Genomic DNA, 18,053 nt, shown 5'->3' on the forward strand with positions numbered 1-18,053 from the left:
CCAATTTTGCAGTTTCAAAAACTTGCGAATACAACATTTGAAGCCTAACTGATTTTTTGGGATTTCATGTAACGAGTTTTCGTAGTGTAGTGGTTATCGTGTTTGCCTCACACGCGAAAGGCCCCCGGTTCGAACCCGGGCGAAAACAAAAATCATTTAGTTTTAATTAACGCCGCATTGGAAAAGAAATTCCAATTTACTTATAATTAACACCACCTTATGAAACGTGTCGTTGAAGACAATAGGTAAATTAGTGCACATTACACCTCTATTCATATATAGTGCTAAGTTATACTTGGAACATTGATAACATGGATTAAAATGCAAATAACTTTGATTAACGCCACTGCAGAACTGCAGTTCAAGAGAAGTTAGCTTTATGGGCACGTAGTTTCACATGGTATCCAGCATAGATATCGTTTCAAAATATTTACTGGCTTCATATTGTTTCCGCCTGAGCTCGAACCAGGGACCTTTCGCGTGTTAGGCGAACGTGATATCCACTACACTACGGAAACAGGCTGCTTGCTTTTCTCACATCTTCTCGAAAATACAATTAACAGTATAGTGAATTGATCACACAATCTTCCAATTTTGCAGTTTCAAAAACTTGCGAATACAACATTTGGAGTCTAACTGATTTTTTGCGATTTCATGTAACGAGTTTTCGTAGTGTAGTGGTTATCACGTTTACCTCACACGCGAAAAGCCCCCGGTTCGAACCCGGGCGAAAACAAAAATCATTTTGTTTTAATTAACGGCGCATTTGAAAAGAAATTCCAATTTACTTATAATTAACACCACCTTATGAAACGTGTCGTTGAAGACAATAGGTAAATTAGTGTACATTACTCCTCTATTCTTATATAGTGCTAAGTTATACTTGGAACATTGATAACGTGGATTAAAATGCAAATAACTTTGATTAACGCCACTGCAGAACTGCAGTTCAAGAGAAGTTAGCTTTATGGGCACGTAGTTTCACATGGTATCCAGCATAGATATCGTTTCAAAATATTTACTGGCTTCATATTGTTTCCGCCAGGGACCTTTCGCGTGTTAGGCGAACGTGATAACCACTACACTACGGAAACAGGCTGCTTGCTTTTCTCACATCTTCTCGAAAATACAATTAACAGTATAGTGAATTGATCACACAATCTTCCAATTTTGCAGTTTCAAAAACTTGCGAATACAACATTTGAAGCCTAACTGATTTTTTGGGATTTCATGTAACGAGTTTTCGTAGTGTAGTGGTTATCACGTTCGCCTCACACGCGAAAGGCCCCCGGTTCGAACCCGGGCGAAAACAAAAATCATTTAGTTTTAATTAACGCCGCAGGAGAAAACAAATTCCAATTTACTTATAATTAACACCACCTTATGAAACGTGTCGTTGAAAACAATAGGTAAATTAGTGTACATTACACCTCTATTCATACATAGTGCTAAGTTATACTGGGAACATTGATAACGTGGATTAAAATGCAAATAACTTTGATTAACGCCACTGCAGAACTGCAGTTCAAGAGAAGTTAGCTTTATGGGCACGTAGTTTCACATGGTATCCAGCATAGATATCGTTTCAAAATATTTACTGGCTTCATATTGTTTCCGCCAGGGACCTTTCGCGTGTTAGCCGAACGTGATAACCACTACACTACGGAAACAGGCTGCTTGCTTTTCTCACATCTTCTCGAAAATACAATTAACTGTATAGTGAATTGATCACACAATCTTCCAATTTTGCAGTTTCAAAAACTTGCGAATACAACATTTGAAGCCTAACTGATTTTTTGCGATTTCATGTAACGAGTTTTCGTAGTGTAGTGGTTATCACGTTTGCCTCACACGCGAAAGGCCCCCGGTTCGAACCCGGGCGAAAACAAAAATCATTTTGTTTTAATTAACGCCGCATTGGAAAAGAAATTCCAATTTACTTACAATTAACACCACCTTATGAAACGTGTCGTTGAAGACAATAGGTAAATTAGTGTACATTACACCTCTATTCATATATAGTGCTAAGTTATACTTGGAACATTGATAACGTGGATTAAAATGCAAATAACTTTGATTAACGCCACTGCAGAACTGCAGTTCAAGAGAAGTTAGCTTTATGGGCACGTAGTTTCACATGGTATCCAGCATAGATATCGTTTCAAAATATTTACTGGCTTCATATTGTTTCCGCCAGGGACCTTTCGCGTGTTAGCCGAACGTGATAGCCACTACACTACGGAAACAGGCTGCTTGCTTTTCTCACATCTTCTCGAAAATACAATTAACAGTATAGTGAATTGATCACACAATCTTCGAACCCTCCCTCGAACCAGGGACCTTTCGCGTGTTAGGCGAACGTGATAACCACTACACCACGGAAACAGGTTGCTCGCTTTTCTCACATCTTCTCGAAAATACAATTAACAGTATAGTGAATTGATCACACAATCTTCCAATTTTGCAGTTTCAAAAACTTGCGAATACAACATTTGAAGCCTAACTGATTTTTTGCGATTTCATGTAAATTAGTGTACATTACACCTCTATTCATATATAGTGCTAAGTTATAATTGGAACATTGATAACGTGGATTAAAATGCAAATAACTTTGATTAACGCCACTGCAGAACTGAAGTTCAAGAGAAGTTAGCTTTATGGGCACGTAGTTTCACATGGTATCCAGCATAGATATCGTTTCAAAATATTTACTGGCTTCATATTCTTTCCGCCTGGGCTCGAACCAGGGACCTTTCGCGTGTTAGGCGAACGTGATAACCACTACACCACGGAAACAGGTTGCTCGCTTTTCTCACATCTTCTCGAAAATACAATTAACAGTATAGTGAATTGATCACACAATCTTCCAATTTTGCAGTTTCAAAAACTTGCGAATACAACATTTGAAGCCTAACTGATTTTTTGCGATTTCATGTAACGAGTTTTCGTAGTGTAGTGGTTATCACGTTCGCCTCACACGCAAAAGGCCCCCGGTTCGAACCCGGGCGAAAACAAAAATCATTCAGTTTTAATTGACGCCGCAGGAGAAAACAAATTCCAATTTACTTATAATTAACACCACCTTATGAAACGTGTCCTTGAAGACAATAGGTAAATTAGTGTACATTACACCTCTATTCATATATAGTGCTAAGTTATACTTGGAACATTGATAACGTGGATTAAAATGCCAATAACGTTGATTAACGCCACTGCAGAACTGCAGTTCAAGAGAAGTTAGCTTTATGGGCACGTAGTTTCACATGGTATCCAGCATAGATAACGTTTCAAAATATTTACTGGCTTCATATTGTTTCCGCCTGGGCTCGAACCAGGGACCATTCGCGTGTTAGGCGATCGTGATAACCACTACACTACGTAAACAGGCTGCTTGCTTTTCTCACATCTTCTGGAAAATACAATTAACAGTATAGTGAATTGATCACACAATCGTCCAATTTTGCAGTTTCAAAAACTTGCGAATACAACATTTGAAGCCTAACTGATTTTTTGCGATTTCATGTAACGAGTTTTCGTAGTGTAGTGGTTATCACGTTCGCCTCAAACGCGAAAGGCCCCCGGTTCGAACCCGGGCGAAAACAAAAATCATTCAGTTTTAATTGACGCCGCAGGAGAAAACAAATTCCAATTTACTTATAATTAACACCACCTTACGAAACGTGTCGTTGAAGACAATAGGTAAATTAGTGTACATTACACCTCTATTCATATATAGTGCTAAGTTATAATTGGAACATTGATAACGTGGATTAAAATGCAAATAACTTTGATTAACGCCACTGCAGAACTGCAGTTCAAGAGAAGTTAGCTTTATGGGCACGTAGTTTCACATGGTATCCAGCATAGATAACGTTTCAAAATATTTACTGGCTTCATATTGTTTCCGCCAGGGACCTTTCGCGTGTTAGCCGAACGTGATAACCACTACGAAAGGCCCCCGGTTCGAACTCGGGCGAAAACAAATATCATTTACTTTTAATTGACGCCGCAGGAGAAAACAAATTCCAATTTACTTATAATTAACACCACCTTATAAAACGTGTCGTTGAAGACAATAGGTAAATTAGTGTACATTACACCTCTATTCATATATAGTGCTAAGTTATACTTGGAACATTGATAACGTGGATTAAAATGCAAATAACTTTGATTAACGCCACTGCAGAACTGCAGTTCAAGAGAAGTTAGCTTTATGGGCACGTAGTTTCACATGGTATCCAGCATAGATATCGTTTCAAAATGTTTACTGGCTTCATATTGTTTCCGCCTGGGCTCGAACCAGGGACCTTTCGCGTGTTAGGCGAACGTGATAACCACTACACTACGGAAACAGGCTGCTTGCTTTTCTCACATCTTCTCGAAAATACAATTAACAGTATAGTGAATTGATCACACAATCTTCCAATTTTGCAGTTTCAAAAACTTGCGAATACAACATTTGAAGCCTAACTGATTTTTTGGGATTTCATGTAACGAGTTTTCGTAGTGTAGTGGTTATCGCGTTTGCCTCACACGCGAAAGGCCCCCGCTTCGAACCCGGGCGAAAACAAAAATCATTTAGTTTTAATTAACGCCGCATTGGAAAAGAAATTCCAATTTACTTATAATTAACACCACCTTATGAAACGTGTCGTTGAAGACAATAGGTAAATTAGTGCACATTACACCTCTATTCATATATAGTGCTAAGTTATACTTGGAACATTGATAACATGGATTAAAATGCAAATAACTTTGATTAACGCCACTGCAGAACTGCAGTTCAAGAGAAGTTAGCTTTATGGGCACGTAGTTTCACATGGTATCCAGCATAGATATCGTTTCAAAATATTTACTGGCTTCATATTGTTTCCGCCTGAGCTCGAACCAGGGACCTTTCGCGTGTTAGGCGAACGTGATATCCACTACACTACGGAAACAGGCTGCTTGCTTTTCTCACATCTTCTCGAAAATACAATTAACAGTATAGTGAATTGATCACACAATCTTCCAATTTTGCAGTTTCAAAAACTTGCGAATACAACATTTGGAGTCTAACTGATTTTTTGCGATTTCATGTAACGAGTTTTCGTAGTGTAGTGGTTATCACGTTTACCTCACACGCGAAAAGCCCCCGGTTCGAACCCGGGCGAAAACAAAAATCATTTTGTTTTAATTAACGGCGCATTTGAAAAGAAATTCCAATTTACTTATAATTAACACCACCTTATGAAACGTGTCGTTGAAGACAATAGGTAAATTAGTGTACATTACTCCTCTATTCTTATATAGTGCTAAGTTATACTTGGAACATTGATAACGTGGATTAAAATGCAAATAACTTTGATTAACGCCACTGCAGAACTGCAGTTCAAGAGAAGTTAGCTTTATGGGCACGTAGTTTCACATGGTATCCAGCATAGATATCGTTTCAAAATATTTACTGGCTTCATATTGTTTCCGCCAGGGACCTTTCGCGTGTTAGGCGAACGTGATAACCACTACACTACGGAAACAGGCTGCTTGCTTTTCTCACATCTTCTCGAAAATACAATTAACAGTATAGTGAATTGATCACACAATCTTCCAATTTTGCAGTTTCAAAAACTTGCGAATACAACATTTGAAGCCTAACTGATTTTTTGGGATTTCATGTAACGAGTTTTCGTAGTGTAGTGGTTATCACGTTCGCCTCACACGCGAAAGGCCCCCGGTTCGAACCCGGGCGAAAACAAAAATCATTTAGTTTTAATTAACGCCGCAGGAGAAAACAAATTCCAATTTACTTATAATTAACACCACCTTATGAAACGTGTCGTTGAAAACAATAGGTAAATTAGTGTACATTACACCTCTATTCATACATAGTGCTAAGTTATACTGGGAACATTGATAACGTGGATTAAAATGCAAATAACTTTGATTAACGCCACTGCAGAACTGCAGTTCAAGAGAAGTTAGCTTTATGGGCACGTAGTTTCACATGGTATCCAGCATAGATATCGTTTCAAAATATTTACTGGCTTCATATTGTTTCCGCCAGGGACCTTTCGCGTGTTAGCCGAACGTGATAACCACTACACTACGGAAACAGGCTGCTTGCTTTTCTCACATCTTCTCGAAAATACAATTAACTGTATAGTGAATTGATCACACAATCTTCCAATTTTGCAGTTTCAAAAACTTGCGAATACAACATTTGAAGCCTAACTGATTTTTTGCGATTTCATGTAACGAGTTTTCGTTGTGTAGTGGTTATCACGTTTGCCTCACACGCGAAAGGCCCCCGGTTCGAACCCGGGCGAAAACAAAAATCATTTTGTTTTAATTAACGCCGCATTGGAAAAGAAATTCCAATTTACTTACAATTAACACCACCTTATGAAACGTGTCGTTGAAGACAATAGGTAAATTAGTGTACATTACACCTCTATTCATATATAGTGCTAAGTTATACTTGGAACATTGATAACGTGGATTAAAATGCAAATAACTTTGATTAACGCCACTGCAGAACTGCAGTTCAAGAGAAGTTAGCTTTATGGGCACGTAGTTTCACATGGTATCCAGCATAGATATCGTTTCAAAATATTTACTGGCTTCATATTGTTTCCGCCAGGGACCTTTCGCGTGTTAGCCGAACGTGATAGCCACTACACTACGGAAACAGGCTGCTTGCTTTTCTCACATCTTCTCGAAAATACAATTAACAGTATAGTGAATTGATCACACAATCTTCGAACCCTCCCTCGAACCAGGGACCTTTCGCGTGTTAGGCGAACGTGATAACCACTACACCACGGAAACAGGTTGCTCGCTTTTCTCACATCTTCTCGAAAATACAATTAACAGTATAGTGAATTGATCACACAATCTTCCAATTTTGCAGTTTCAAAAACTTGCGAATACAACATTTGAAGCCTAACTGATTTTTTGCGATTTCATGTAAATTAGTGTACATTACACCTCTATTCATATATAGTGCTAAGTTATAATTGGAACATTGATAACGTGGATTAAAATGCAAATAACTTTGATTAACGCCACTGCAGAACTGAAGTTCAAGAGAAGTTAGCTTTATGGGCACGTAGTTTCACATGGTATCCAGCATAGATATCGTTTCAAAATATTTACTGGCTTCATATTCTTTCCGCCTGGGCTCGAACCAGGGACCTTTCGCGTGTTAGGCGAACGTGATAACCACTACACCACGGAAACAGGTTGCTCGCTTTTCTCACATCTTCTCGAAAATACAATTAACAGTATAGTGAATTGATCACACAATCTTCCAATTTTGCAGTTTCAAAAACTTGCGAATACAACATTTGAAGCCTAACTGATTTTTTGCGATTTCATGTAACGAGTTTTCGTAGTGTAGTGGTTATCACGTTCGCCTCACACGCAAAAGGCCCCCGGTTCGAACCCGGGCGAAAACAAAAATCATTCAGTTTTAATTGACGCCGCAGGAGAAAACAAATTCCAATTTACTTATAATTAACACCACCTTATGAAACGTGTCCTTGAAGACAATAGGTAAATTAGTGTACATTACACCTCTATTCATATATAGTGCTAAGTTATACTTGGAACATTGATAACGTGGATTAAAATGCCAATAACGTTGATTAACGCCACTGCAGAACTGCAGTTCAAGAGAAGTTAGCTTTATGGGCACGTAGTTTCACATGGTATCCAGCATAGATAACGTTTCAAAATATTTACTGGCTTCATATTGTTTCCGCCTGGGCTCGAACCAGGGACCATTCGCGTGTTAGGCGATCGTGATAACCACTACACTACGTAAACAGGCTGCTTGCTTTTCTCACATCTTCTGGAAAATACAATTAACAGTATAGTGAATTGATCACACAATCGTCCAATTTTGCAGTTTCAAAAACTTGCGAATACAACATTTGAAGCCTAACTGATTTTTTGCGATTTCATGTAACGAGTTTTCGTAGTGTAGTGGTTATCACGTTCGCCTCACACGCGAAAGGCCCCCGGTTCGAACCCGGGCGAAAACAAAAATCATTCAGTTTTAATTGACGCCGCAGGAGAAAACAAATTCCAATTTACTTATAATTAACACCACCTTACGAAACGTGTCGTTGAAGACAATAGGTAAATTAGTGTACATTACACCTCTATTCATATATAGTGCTAAGTTATAATTGGAACATTGATAACGTGGATTAAAATGCAAATAACTTTGATTAACGCCACTGCAGAACTGCAGTTCAAGAGAAGTTAGCTTTATGGGCACGTAGTTTCACATGGTATCCAGCATAGATAACGTTTCAAAATATTTACTGGCTTCATATTGTTTCCGCCAGGGACCTTTCGCGTGTTAGCCGAACGTGATAACCACTACGAAAGGCCCCCGGTTCGAACTCGGGCGAAAACAAATATCATTTACTTTTAATTGACGCCGCAGGAGAAAACAAATTCCAATTTACTTATAATTAACACCACCTTATAAAACGTGTCGTTGAAGACAATAGGTAAATTAGTGTACATTACACCTCTATTCATATATAGTGCTAAGTTATACTTGGAACATTGATAACGTGGATTAAAATGCAAATAACTTTGATTAACGCCACTGCAGAACTGCAGTTCAAGAGAAGTTAGCTTTATGGGCACGTAGTTTCACATGGTATCCAGCATAGATATCGTTTCAAAATATTTACTGGCTTCATATTGTTTCCGCCTGGGCTCGAACCAGGGACCTTTCGCGTGTTAGGCGAACGTGATAACCACTACACTACGGAAACAGGCTGCTTGCTTTTCTCACATCTTCTCGAAAATACAATTAACAGTATAGTGAATTGATCACACAATCTTCCAATTTTGCAGTTTCAAAAACTTGCGAATACAACATTTGAAGCCTAACTGATTTTTTGGGATTTCATGTAACGAGTTTTCGTAGTGTAGTGGTTATCGCGTTTGCCTCACACGCGAAAGGCCCCCGCTTCGAACCCGGGCGAAAACAAAAATCATTTAGTTTTAATTAACGCCGCATTGGAAAAGAAATTCCAATTTACTTATAATTAACACCACCTTATGAAACGTGTCGTTGAAGACAATAGGTAAATTAGTGCACATTACACCTCTATTCATATATAGTGCTAAGTTATACTTGGAACATTGATAACATGGATTAAAATGCAAATAACTTTGATTAACGCCACTGCAGAACTGCAGTTCAAGAGAAGTTAGCTTTATGGGCACGTAGTTTCACATGGTATCCAGCATAGATATCGTTTCAAAATATTTACTGGCTTCATATTGTTTCCGCCAGGGACCTTTCGCGTGTTAGCCGAACGTGATAGCCACTACACTACGGAAACAGGCTGCTTGCTTTTCTCACATCTTCTCGAAAATACAATTAACAGTATAGTGAATTGATCACACAATCTTCGAACCCTCCCTCGAACCAGGGACCTTTCGCGTGTTAGGCGAACGTGATAACCACTACACCACGGAAACAGGTTGCTCGCTTTTCTCACATCTTCTCGAAAATACAATTAACAGTATAGTGAATTGATCACACAATCTTCCAATTTTGCAGTTTCAAAAACTTGCGAATACAACATTTGAAGCCTAACTGATTTTTTGCGATTTCATGTAAATTAGTGTACATTACACCTCTATTCATATATAGTGCTAAGTTATAATTGGAACATTGATAACGTGGATTAAAATGCAAATAACTTTGATTAACGCCACTGCAGAACTGAAGTTCAAGAGAAGTTAGCTTTATGGGCACGTAGTTTCACATGGTATCCAGCATAGATATCGTTTCAAAATATTTACTGGCTTCATATTCTTTCCGCCTGGGCTCGAACCAGGGACCTTTCGCGTGTTAGGCGAACGTGATAACCACTACACCACGGAAACAGGTTGCTCGCTTTTCTCACATCTTCTCGAAAATACAATTAACAGTATAGTGAATTGATCACACAATCTTCCAATTTTGCAGTTTCAAAAACTTGCGAATACAACATTTGAAGCCTAACTGATTTTTTGCGATTTCATGTAACGAGTTTTCGTAGTGTAGTGGTTATCACGTTCGCCTCACACGCAAAAGGCCCCCGGTTCGAACCCGGGCGAAAACAAAAATCATTCAGTTTTAATTGACGCCGCAGGAGAAAACAAATTCCAATTTACTTATAATTAACACCACCTTATGAAACGTGTCCTTGAAGACAATAGGTAAATTAGTGTACATTACACCTCTATTCATATATAGTGCTAAGTTATACTTGGAACATTGATAACGTGGATTAAAATGCCAATAACGTTGATTAACGCCACTGCAGAACTGCAGTTCAAGAGAAGTTAGCTTTATGGGCACGTAGTTTCACATGGTATCCAGCATAGATAACGTTTCAAAATATTTACTGGCTTCATATTGTTTCCGCCTGGGCTCGAACCAGGGACCATTCGCGTGTTAGGCGATCGTGATAACCACTACACTACGTAAACAGGCTGCTTGCTTTTCTCACATCTTCTGGAAAATACAATTAACAGTATAGTGAATTGATCACACAATCGTCCAATTTTGCAGTTTCAAAAACTTGCGAATACAACATTTGAAGCCTAACTGATTTTTTGCGATTTCATGTAACGAGTTTTCGTAGTGTAGTGGTTATCACGTTCGCCTCACACGCGAAAGGCCCCCGGTTCGAACCCGGGCGAAAACAAAAATCATTCAGTTTTAATTGACGCCGCAGGAGAAAACAAATTCCAATTTACTTATAATTAACACCACCTTACGAAACGTGTCGTTGAAGACAATAGGTAAATTAGTGTACATTACACCTCTATTCATATATAGTGCTAAGTTATAATTGGAACATTGATAACGTGGATTAAAATGCAAATAACTTTGATTAACGCCACTGCAGAACTGCAGTTCAAGAGAAGTTAGCTTTATGGGCACGTAGTTTCACATGGTATCCAGCATAGATAACGTTTCAAAATATTTACTGGCTTCATATTGTTTCCGCCAGGGACCTTTCGCGTGTTAGCCGAACGTGATAACCACTACGAAAGGCCCCCGGTTCGAACTCGGGCGAAAACAAATATCATTTACTTTTAATTGACGCCGCAGGAGAAAACAAATTCCAATTTACTTATAATTAACACCACCTTATAAAACGTGTCGTTGAAGACAATAGGTAAATTAGTGTACATTACACCTCTATTCATATATAGTGCTAAGTTATACTTGGAACATTGATAACGTGGATTAAAATGCAAATAACTTTGATTAACGCCACTGCAGAACTGCAGTTCAAGAGAAGTTAGCTTTATGGGCACGTAGTTTCACATGGTATCCAGCATAGATATCGTTTCAAAATATTTACTGGCTTCATATTGTTTCCGCCTGGGCTCGAACCAGGGACCTTTCGCGTGTTAGGCGAACGTGATAACCACTACACTACGGAAACAGGCTGCTTGCTTTTCTCACATCTTCTCGAAAATACAATTAACAGTATAGTGAATTGATCACACAATCTTCCAATTTTGCAGTTTCAAAAACTTGCGAATACAACATTTGAAGCCTAACTGATTTTTTGGGATTTCATGTAACGAGTTTTCGTAGTGTAGTGGTTATCGCGTTTGCCTCACACGCGAAAGGCCCCCGCTTCGAACCCGGGCGAAAACAAAAATCATTTAGTTTTAATTAACGCCGCATTGGAAAAGAAATTCCAATTTACTTATAATTAACACCACCTTATGAAACGTGTCGTTGAAGACAATAGGTAAATTAGTGCACATTACACCTCTATTCATATATAGTGCTAAGTTATACTTGGAACATTGATAACATGGATTAAAATGCAAATAACTTTGATTAACGCCACTGCAGAACTGCAGTTCAAGAGAAGTTAGCTTTATGGGCACGTAGTTTCACATGGTATCCAGCATAGATAACGTTTCAAAATATTTACTGGCTTCATATTGTTTCCGCCTGGGCTCGAACCAGGGACCATTCGCGTGTTAGGCGATCGTGATAACCACTACACTACGTAAACAGGCTGCTTGCTTTTCTCACATCTTCTGGAAAATACAATTAACAGTATAGTGAATTGATCACACAATCGTCCAATTTTGCAGTTTCAAAAACTTGCGAATACAACATTTGAAGCCTAACTGATTTTTTGCGATTTCATGTAACGAGTTTTCGTAGTGTAGTGGTTATCACGTTCGCCTCACACGCGAAAGGCCCCCGGTTCGAACCCGGGCGAAAACAAAAATCATTCAGTTTTAATTGACGCCGCAGGAGAAAACAAATTCCAATTTACTTATAATTAACACCACCTTACGAAACGTGTCGTTGAAGACAATAGGTAAATTAGTGTACATTACACCTCTATTCATATATAGTGCTAAGTTATAATTGGAACATTGATAACGTGGATTAAAATGCAAATAACTTTGATTAACGCCACTGCAGAACTGCAGTTCAAGAGAAGTTAGCTTTATGGGCACGTAGTTTCACATGGTATCCAGCATAGATAACGTTTCAAAATATTTACTGGCTTCATATTGTTTCCGCCAGGGACCTTTCGCGTGTTAGCCGAACGTGATAACCACTACGAAAGGCCCCCGGTTCGAACTCGGGCGAAAACAAATATCATTTACTTTTAATTGACGCCGCAGGAGAAAACAAATTCCAATTTACTTATAATTAACACCACCTTATAAAACGTGTCGTTGAAGACAATAGGTAAATTAGTGTACATTACACCTCTATTCATATATAGTGCTAAGTTATACTTGGAACATTGATAACGTGGATTAAAATGCAAATAACTTTGATTAACGCCACTGCAGAACTGCAGTTCAAGAGAAGTTAGCTTTATGGGCACGTAGTTTCACATGGTATCCAGCATAGATATCGTTTCAAAATATTTACTGGCTTCATATTGTTTCCGCCTGGGCTCGAACCAGGGACCTTTCGCGTGTTAGGCGAACGTGATAACCACTACACTACGGAAACAGGCTGCTTGCTTTTCTCACATCTTCTCGAAAATACAATTAACAGTATAGTGAATTGATCACACAATCTTCCAATTTTGCAGTTTCAAAAACTTGCGAATACAACATTTGAAGCCTAACTGATTTTTTGGGATTTCATGTAACGAGTTTTCGTAGTGTAGTGGTTATCGCGTTTGCCTCACACGCGAAAGGCCCCCGCTTCGAACCCGGGCGAAAACAAAAATCATTTAGTTTTAATTAACGCCGCATTGGAAAAGAAATTCCAATTTACTTATAATTAACACCACCTTATGAAACGTGTCGTTGAAGACAATAGGTAAATTAGTGCACATTACACCTCTATTCATATATAGTGCTAAGTTATACTTGGAACATTGATAACATGGATTAAAATGCAAATAACTTTGATTAACGCCACTGCAGAACTGCAGTTCAAGAGAAGTTAGCTTTATGGGCACGTAGTTTCACATGGTATCCAGCATAGATATCGTTTCAAAATATTTACTGGCTTCATATTGTTTCCGCCTGAGCTCGAACCAGGGACCTTTCGCGGGTTAGGCGAACGTGATATCCACTACACTACGGAAACAGGCTGCTTGCTTTTCTCACATCTTCTCGAAAATACAATTAACAGTATAGTGAATTGATCACACAATCTTCCAATTTTGCAGTTTCAAAAACTTGCGAATACAACATTTGGAGTCTAACTGATTTTTTGCGATTTCATGTAACGAGTTTTCGTAGTGTAGTGGTTATCACGTTTACCTCACACGCGAAAAGCCCCCGGTTCGAACCCGGGCGAAAACAAAAATCATTTTGTTTTAATTAACGGCGCATTTGAAAAGAAATTCCAATTTACTTATAATTAACACCACCTTATGAAACGTGTCGTTGAAGACAATAGGTAAATTAGTGTACATTACTCCTCTATTCTTATATAGTGCTAAGTTATACTTGGAACATTGATAACGTGGATTAAAATGCAAATAACTTTGATTAACGCCACTGCAGAACTGCAGTTCAAGAGAAGTTAGCTTTATGGGCACGTAGTTTCACATGGTATCCAGCATAGATATCGTTTCAAAATATTTACTGGCTTCATATTGTTTCCGCCTGGGCTCGAACCAGGGACCTTTCGCGTGTTAGGCGAACGTGATAACCACTACACTACGGAAACAGGCTGCTTGCTTTTCTCACATCTTCTCGAAAATAAAATTAACAGTATAGTGAATTGATCACACAATCTTCCAATTTTGCAGTTTCAAAAACTTGCGAATACAACATTTGAAGCCTAACTGATTTTTTGGGATTTCATGTAACGAGTTTTCGTAGTGTAGTGGTTATCGCGTTTGCCTCACACGCGAAAGGCCCCCGGTTCGAACCCGGGCGAAAACAAAAATCATTTAGTTTTAATTAACGCCGCATTGGAAAAGAAATTCCAATTTACTTATAATTAACACCACCTTATGAAACATGTCGTTGAAGACAATAGGTAAATTAGTGCACATTACACCTCTATTCATATATAGTGCTAAGTTATACTTGGAACATTGATAACATGGATTAAAATGCAAATAACTTTGATTAACGCCACTGCAGAACTGCAGTTTAAGAGAAGTTAGCTTTATGGGCACGTAGTTTCACATGGTATCCAGCATAGATATCGTTTCAAAATATTTACTGGCTTCATATTGTTTCCGCCTGAGCTCGAACCAGGGACCTTTCGCGTGTTAGGCGAACGTGATATCCACTACACTACGGAAACAGGCTGCTTGCTTTTCTCACATCTTCTCGAAAATACAATTAACAGTATAGTGAATTGATCACACAATCTTCCAATTTTGCAGTTTCAAAAACTTGCGAATACAACATTTGGAGTCTAACTGATTTTTTGCGATTTCATGTAACGAGTTTTCGTAGTGTAGTGGTTATCACGTTTACCTCACACGCGAAAAGCCCCCGGTTCGAACCCGGGCGAAAACAAAAATCATTTTGTTTTAATTAACGGCGCATTGGAAAAGAAATTCCAATTTACTTATAATTAACACCACCTTATGAAACGTGTCGTTGAAGACAATAGGTAAATTAGTGTACATTACTCCTCTATTCTTATATAGTGCTAAGTTATACTTGGAACATTGATAACGTGGATTAAAATGCAAATAACTTTGATTAACGCCTCTGCAGAACTGCAGTTCAAGAGAAGTTAGCTTTATGGGCACGTAGTTTCACATGGTATCCAGCATAGATATCGTTTCAAAATATTTACTGGCTTCATATTGTTTCCGCCTGGGCTCGAACCAGGGACCTTTCGCGTGTTAGGCGAACGTGATAACCACTAAACCACGGAAAGAGGTTGCTTGCTTTTCTCACATCTTCTCGAAAATACAATTAACAGTATAGTGAATTGATCACACAATCTTCCAATTTTGCAGTTTCAAAAACTTGCGAATACAACATTTGAAGCCTAACTGATTTTTTGCTATTTCATGTAACGAGTTTTCGTAGTGTAGTGGTTATCACGTTCGCCTCACACGCGAAAGGCCCCCGGTTCGAACCCGGGCGAAAACAAAAATCATTTAGTTTTAATTAACGCCGCAGGAGAAAACAAATTCCAATTTACTTATAATTAACACCACCTTATGAAACGTGTCGTTGAAGACAATAGGTAAATTAGTGTACATTACACCTCTATTCATACATAGTGCTAAGTTATACTTGGAACATTGATAACGTGGATTAAAATGCAAATAACTTTGATTAACGCCACTGCAGAACTGCAGTTCAAGAGAAGTTAGCTTTATGGGCACGTAGTTTCACATGGTATCCAGCATAGATATCGTTTCAAAATATTTACTGGCTTCATATTGTTTCCGCCAGGGACCTTTCGCGTGTTAGCCGAACGTGATAACCACTACACTACGGAAACAGGCTGCTTGCTTTTCTCACATCTTCTCGAAAATACAATTAACAGTATAGTGAATTGATCACACAATCTTCCAATTTTGCAGTTTCAAGAACTTGCGAATACAACATTTGAAGCCTAACTGATTTTTTGGGATTTCATGTAACGAGTTTTCGTAGTGTAGTGGTTATCACGTTTGCCTCACACGCGAAAGGCTCCCGGTTCGAACCCGGGCGAAAAGAAATATCATTTTGTTTTAATTGACGCCGCAGGAGAAAACAAATTCCAATTTACTTATAATTAACACCACCTTATGAAACGTGTCGTTGAAGACAATAGGTAAATTAGTGTACATTACACCTCTATTCATATATAGTGCTAAGTTATACTTGGAACATTGATAACGTGGATTAAAATGCAAATAACTTTGATTAACGCCACTGCAGAACTGCAGTTCAAGAGAAGTTAGCTTTATGGGCACGTAGTTTCACTTGTTATCCAGCATAGATATCGTTTCAAAATATTTACTGGATTCATATTGTTTCCGCCTGGGCTCGAACCAGGGACCTTTCGCGTGTTAGGCGAACGTGATAACCACTACACTACGGAAACAGGCTGCTTCCTTTTCTCACATCTTCTCGAAAATACAATTAACAGTATAGTGAATTGATCACACAATCTTCCAATTTTGCAGTTTCAAAAACTTGCGAATACAACATTTGGAGCCTAACTGATTTTTTGCGATTTCATGTAACGAGTTTTCGTAGTGCAGTGGTTATCACGTTTACCTCACACGCGAAAAGCCCCCGGTTTGAACCCGGGCGGAAACAAAAATCATTTTGTTTTAATTAACGCCGCATTGGAAAAGAAATTCCAATTTACTTATAATTAACACCACCTTATGAAACGTGTCGTTGAAGACAATAGGTAAATTAGTGTACATTACATCTCTATTCATATATAGTGCTAAGTTATACTTGGAACATTGATAACGTGGATTAAAATGCAAATAACTTTGATTAACGCCACTAAAAAACTGCAGTTGAAGAGAAGTTAGCTTTTATGCACGTAGTTTCAGATGGTATCCAGCATAGATATCGTTTCAAAATATTTACTGGCTTCATATTGTTTCCAACAGGGACCTTTCGCGTGTTAGCCGAACGTTATAACCACTACACTACGGAAACAGGCTGCTTGCTTTTCTCACATCTTCTCGAAAATACAATTAACAGTATAGTGAATTGATCACACAATCTTCCAATTTTGCAGTTTCAAAAACTTGCGAATACAACATTTGGAGCCTAACTGATTTTTTTCGATTTTATGTAACGAGTTTTCGTAGTGTAGTGGTTATCACGTTCGCCTCACACGCAAAATGCCCCCGGTACGAACCCGGGCGAAAACAAAAATTATTTAGTTTTAATTGACGCCGCAGGAGAAAACAAATTCCAATTTACTTATAATTAACACCACCTTATGAAACGTGTCGTTGAAGACAATAGGTAAATTAGTGTACATTACACCTCTATTCATACATAGTGCTAAGTTATACTTGGAACATTGATAACGTGGATTAAAATGCAAATAACTTTGATTAACGCCACTGCAGAACTGCAGTTCAAGAGAAGTTAGCTTTATGGGCACGTAGTTTCACATGGTATCCAGCATAGATATCGTTTCAAAATATTTACTGGCTTCATATTGTTTCCGCCAGGGACCTTTCGCGTGTTAGCCGAACGTGATAACCACTACACTACGGAAACAGGCTGCTTGCTTTTCTCACATCTTCTCGAAAATACAATTAACAGTATAGTGAATTGATCACACAATCTTCCAATTTTGCAGTTTCAAAAACTTGCGAATACAACATTTGAAGCCTAACTGATTTTTTGGGATTTCATGTAACGAGTTTTCGTAGTGTAGTGGTTATCACGTTTGCCTAACACGCGAAAGGCTCCCGGTTCGAACCCGGGCGAAAACAAATATCATTTTGTTTTAATTGACGCCGCAGGAGAAAACAAATTCCAATTTACTTATAATTAACACCACCTTATGAAACGTGTCGTTGAAGACAATAGGTAAATTAGTGTACATTACACCTCTATTCATATATAGTGCTAAGTTATACTTGGAACAT

The 18,053-nt window shown here is 38.4% G+C and overlaps 42 non-coding genes across 42 annotated transcripts; 24 read left to right on the forward strand and 18 right to left on the reverse strand.

Moving 5' to 3' along the window:
- The first annotated feature begins 75 nt into the window (after positions 1-75).
- TRNAV-CAC (transfer RNA valine (anticodon CAC)) lies at positions 76-148 on the forward strand. The gene has a single exon. It is a non-coding gene; the product is annotated as a tRNA-Val (tRNA).
- A 297-nt stretch (positions 149-445) lies between these two features.
- TRNAV-AAC (transfer RNA valine (anticodon AAC)) lies at positions 446-518 on the reverse strand. Its single transcript has one exon. It is a non-coding gene; the product is annotated as a tRNA-Val (tRNA).
- Positions 519-663: 145 nt separating this feature from the next.
- TRNAV-CAC (transfer RNA valine (anticodon CAC)) lies at positions 664-736 on the forward strand. The gene has a single exon. It is a non-coding gene; the product is annotated as a tRNA-Val (tRNA).
- Positions 737-1,239: 503 nt separating this feature from the next.
- Positions 1,240-1,312, forward strand: TRNAV-CAC (transfer RNA valine (anticodon CAC)). The gene has a single exon. It is a non-coding gene; the product is annotated as a tRNA-Val (tRNA).
- Positions 1,313-1,815: 503 nt separating this feature from the next.
- On the forward strand, positions 1,816-1,888 carry TRNAV-CAC (transfer RNA valine (anticodon CAC)). Its single transcript has one exon. It is a non-coding gene; the product is annotated as a tRNA-Val (tRNA).
- An 835-nt stretch (positions 1,889-2,723) lies between these two features.
- TRNAV-AAC (transfer RNA valine (anticodon AAC)) lies at positions 2,724-2,796 on the reverse strand. Its single transcript has one exon. It is a non-coding gene; the product is annotated as a tRNA-Val (tRNA).
- Positions 2,797-2,941: 145 nt separating this feature from the next.
- Positions 2,942-3,014, forward strand: TRNAV-CAC (transfer RNA valine (anticodon CAC)). The gene has a single exon. It is a non-coding gene; the product is annotated as a tRNA-Val (tRNA).
- Positions 3,015-3,311: 297 nt separating this feature from the next.
- TRNAV-AAC (transfer RNA valine (anticodon AAC)) lies at positions 3,312-3,384 on the reverse strand. The gene has a single exon. It is a non-coding gene; the product is annotated as a tRNA-Val (tRNA).
- A 145-nt stretch (positions 3,385-3,529) lies between these two features.
- TRNAL-CAA (transfer RNA leucine (anticodon CAA)) lies at positions 3,530-3,602 on the forward strand. The gene has a single exon. It is a non-coding gene; the product is annotated as a tRNA-Leu (tRNA).
- Positions 3,603-4,279: 677 nt separating this feature from the next.
- On the reverse strand, positions 4,280-4,352 carry TRNAV-AAC (transfer RNA valine (anticodon AAC)). Its single transcript has one exon. It is a non-coding gene; the product is annotated as a tRNA-Val (tRNA).
- A 145-nt stretch (positions 4,353-4,497) lies between these two features.
- TRNAV-CAC (transfer RNA valine (anticodon CAC)) lies at positions 4,498-4,570 on the forward strand. Its single transcript has one exon. It is a non-coding gene; the product is annotated as a tRNA-Val (tRNA).
- A 297-nt stretch (positions 4,571-4,867) lies between these two features.
- TRNAV-AAC (transfer RNA valine (anticodon AAC)) lies at positions 4,868-4,940 on the reverse strand. Its single transcript has one exon. It is a non-coding gene; the product is annotated as a tRNA-Val (tRNA).
- A 145-nt stretch (positions 4,941-5,085) lies between these two features.
- On the forward strand, positions 5,086-5,158 carry TRNAV-CAC (transfer RNA valine (anticodon CAC)). Its single transcript has one exon. It is a non-coding gene; the product is annotated as a tRNA-Val (tRNA).
- A 503-nt stretch (positions 5,159-5,661) lies between these two features.
- On the forward strand, positions 5,662-5,734 carry TRNAV-CAC (transfer RNA valine (anticodon CAC)). Its single transcript has one exon. It is a non-coding gene; the product is annotated as a tRNA-Val (tRNA).
- Positions 5,735-6,237: 503 nt separating this feature from the next.
- On the forward strand, positions 6,238-6,310 carry TRNAV-CAC (transfer RNA valine (anticodon CAC)). Its single transcript has one exon. It is a non-coding gene; the product is annotated as a tRNA-Val (tRNA).
- An 835-nt stretch (positions 6,311-7,145) lies between these two features.
- On the reverse strand, positions 7,146-7,218 carry TRNAV-AAC (transfer RNA valine (anticodon AAC)). The gene has a single exon. It is a non-coding gene; the product is annotated as a tRNA-Val (tRNA).
- Positions 7,219-7,363: 145 nt separating this feature from the next.
- Positions 7,364-7,436, forward strand: TRNAV-CAC (transfer RNA valine (anticodon CAC)). Its single transcript has one exon. It is a non-coding gene; the product is annotated as a tRNA-Val (tRNA).
- A 297-nt stretch (positions 7,437-7,733) lies between these two features.
- Positions 7,734-7,806, reverse strand: TRNAV-AAC (transfer RNA valine (anticodon AAC)). Its single transcript has one exon. It is a non-coding gene; the product is annotated as a tRNA-Val (tRNA).
- A 145-nt stretch (positions 7,807-7,951) lies between these two features.
- On the forward strand, positions 7,952-8,024 carry TRNAV-CAC (transfer RNA valine (anticodon CAC)). Its single transcript has one exon. It is a non-coding gene; the product is annotated as a tRNA-Val (tRNA).
- Positions 8,025-8,701: 677 nt separating this feature from the next.
- Positions 8,702-8,774, reverse strand: TRNAV-AAC (transfer RNA valine (anticodon AAC)). Its single transcript has one exon. It is a non-coding gene; the product is annotated as a tRNA-Val (tRNA).
- A 145-nt stretch (positions 8,775-8,919) lies between these two features.
- Positions 8,920-8,992, forward strand: TRNAV-CAC (transfer RNA valine (anticodon CAC)). Its single transcript has one exon. It is a non-coding gene; the product is annotated as a tRNA-Val (tRNA).
- An 835-nt stretch (positions 8,993-9,827) lies between these two features.
- On the reverse strand, positions 9,828-9,900 carry TRNAV-AAC (transfer RNA valine (anticodon AAC)). The gene has a single exon. It is a non-coding gene; the product is annotated as a tRNA-Val (tRNA).
- A 145-nt stretch (positions 9,901-10,045) lies between these two features.
- TRNAV-CAC (transfer RNA valine (anticodon CAC)) lies at positions 10,046-10,118 on the forward strand. The gene has a single exon. It is a non-coding gene; the product is annotated as a tRNA-Val (tRNA).
- A 297-nt stretch (positions 10,119-10,415) lies between these two features.
- TRNAV-AAC (transfer RNA valine (anticodon AAC)) lies at positions 10,416-10,488 on the reverse strand. Its single transcript has one exon. It is a non-coding gene; the product is annotated as a tRNA-Val (tRNA).
- A 145-nt stretch (positions 10,489-10,633) lies between these two features.
- On the forward strand, positions 10,634-10,706 carry TRNAV-CAC (transfer RNA valine (anticodon CAC)). Its single transcript has one exon. It is a non-coding gene; the product is annotated as a tRNA-Val (tRNA).
- Positions 10,707-11,383: 677 nt separating this feature from the next.
- TRNAV-AAC (transfer RNA valine (anticodon AAC)) lies at positions 11,384-11,456 on the reverse strand. Its single transcript has one exon. It is a non-coding gene; the product is annotated as a tRNA-Val (tRNA).
- Positions 11,457-11,601: 145 nt separating this feature from the next.
- TRNAV-CAC (transfer RNA valine (anticodon CAC)) lies at positions 11,602-11,674 on the forward strand. Its single transcript has one exon. It is a non-coding gene; the product is annotated as a tRNA-Val (tRNA).
- Positions 11,675-11,971: 297 nt separating this feature from the next.
- TRNAV-AAC (transfer RNA valine (anticodon AAC)) lies at positions 11,972-12,044 on the reverse strand. The gene has a single exon. It is a non-coding gene; the product is annotated as a tRNA-Val (tRNA).
- A 145-nt stretch (positions 12,045-12,189) lies between these two features.
- On the forward strand, positions 12,190-12,262 carry TRNAV-CAC (transfer RNA valine (anticodon CAC)). The gene has a single exon. It is a non-coding gene; the product is annotated as a tRNA-Val (tRNA).
- Positions 12,263-12,939: 677 nt separating this feature from the next.
- TRNAV-AAC (transfer RNA valine (anticodon AAC)) lies at positions 12,940-13,012 on the reverse strand. The gene has a single exon. It is a non-coding gene; the product is annotated as a tRNA-Val (tRNA).
- A 145-nt stretch (positions 13,013-13,157) lies between these two features.
- Positions 13,158-13,230, forward strand: TRNAV-CAC (transfer RNA valine (anticodon CAC)). Its single transcript has one exon. It is a non-coding gene; the product is annotated as a tRNA-Val (tRNA).
- Positions 13,231-13,527: 297 nt separating this feature from the next.
- On the reverse strand, positions 13,528-13,600 carry TRNAV-AAC (transfer RNA valine (anticodon AAC)). Its single transcript has one exon. It is a non-coding gene; the product is annotated as a tRNA-Val (tRNA).
- Positions 13,601-13,745: 145 nt separating this feature from the next.
- Positions 13,746-13,818, forward strand: TRNAV-CAC (transfer RNA valine (anticodon CAC)). Its single transcript has one exon. It is a non-coding gene; the product is annotated as a tRNA-Val (tRNA).
- Positions 13,819-14,115: 297 nt separating this feature from the next.
- On the reverse strand, positions 14,116-14,188 carry TRNAV-AAC (transfer RNA valine (anticodon AAC)). Its single transcript has one exon. It is a non-coding gene; the product is annotated as a tRNA-Val (tRNA).
- A 145-nt stretch (positions 14,189-14,333) lies between these two features.
- On the forward strand, positions 14,334-14,406 carry TRNAV-CAC (transfer RNA valine (anticodon CAC)). The gene has a single exon. It is a non-coding gene; the product is annotated as a tRNA-Val (tRNA).
- Positions 14,407-14,703: 297 nt separating this feature from the next.
- On the reverse strand, positions 14,704-14,776 carry TRNAV-AAC (transfer RNA valine (anticodon AAC)). Its single transcript has one exon. It is a non-coding gene; the product is annotated as a tRNA-Val (tRNA).
- A 145-nt stretch (positions 14,777-14,921) lies between these two features.
- TRNAV-CAC (transfer RNA valine (anticodon CAC)) lies at positions 14,922-14,994 on the forward strand. The gene has a single exon. It is a non-coding gene; the product is annotated as a tRNA-Val (tRNA).
- Positions 14,995-15,291: 297 nt separating this feature from the next.
- TRNAV-AAC (transfer RNA valine (anticodon AAC)) lies at positions 15,292-15,364 on the reverse strand. Its single transcript has one exon. It is a non-coding gene; the product is annotated as a tRNA-Val (tRNA).
- A 145-nt stretch (positions 15,365-15,509) lies between these two features.
- Positions 15,510-15,582, forward strand: TRNAV-CAC (transfer RNA valine (anticodon CAC)). The gene has a single exon. It is a non-coding gene; the product is annotated as a tRNA-Val (tRNA).
- A 503-nt stretch (positions 15,583-16,085) lies between these two features.
- Positions 16,086-16,158, forward strand: TRNAV-CAC (transfer RNA valine (anticodon CAC)). The gene has a single exon. It is a non-coding gene; the product is annotated as a tRNA-Val (tRNA).
- A 297-nt stretch (positions 16,159-16,455) lies between these two features.
- Positions 16,456-16,528, reverse strand: TRNAV-AAC (transfer RNA valine (anticodon AAC)). Its single transcript has one exon. It is a non-coding gene; the product is annotated as a tRNA-Val (tRNA).
- Positions 16,529-17,824: 1,296 nt separating this feature from the next.
- Positions 17,825-17,897, forward strand: TRNAV-AAC (transfer RNA valine (anticodon AAC)). The gene has a single exon. It is a non-coding gene; the product is annotated as a tRNA-Val (tRNA).
- The last annotated feature ends 156 nt before the right edge of the window (positions 17,898-18,053 follow it).

Source organism: Saccoglossus kowalevskii, chromosome 19 (genome assembly GCF_978046115.1).
Source record: "Saccoglossus kowalevskii chromosome 19, keSacKowa6.1, whole genome shotgun sequence".
Classification (NCBI taxonomy): Eukaryota; Metazoa; Hemichordata; class Enteropneusta; family Harrimaniidae; genus Saccoglossus; species Saccoglossus kowalevskii.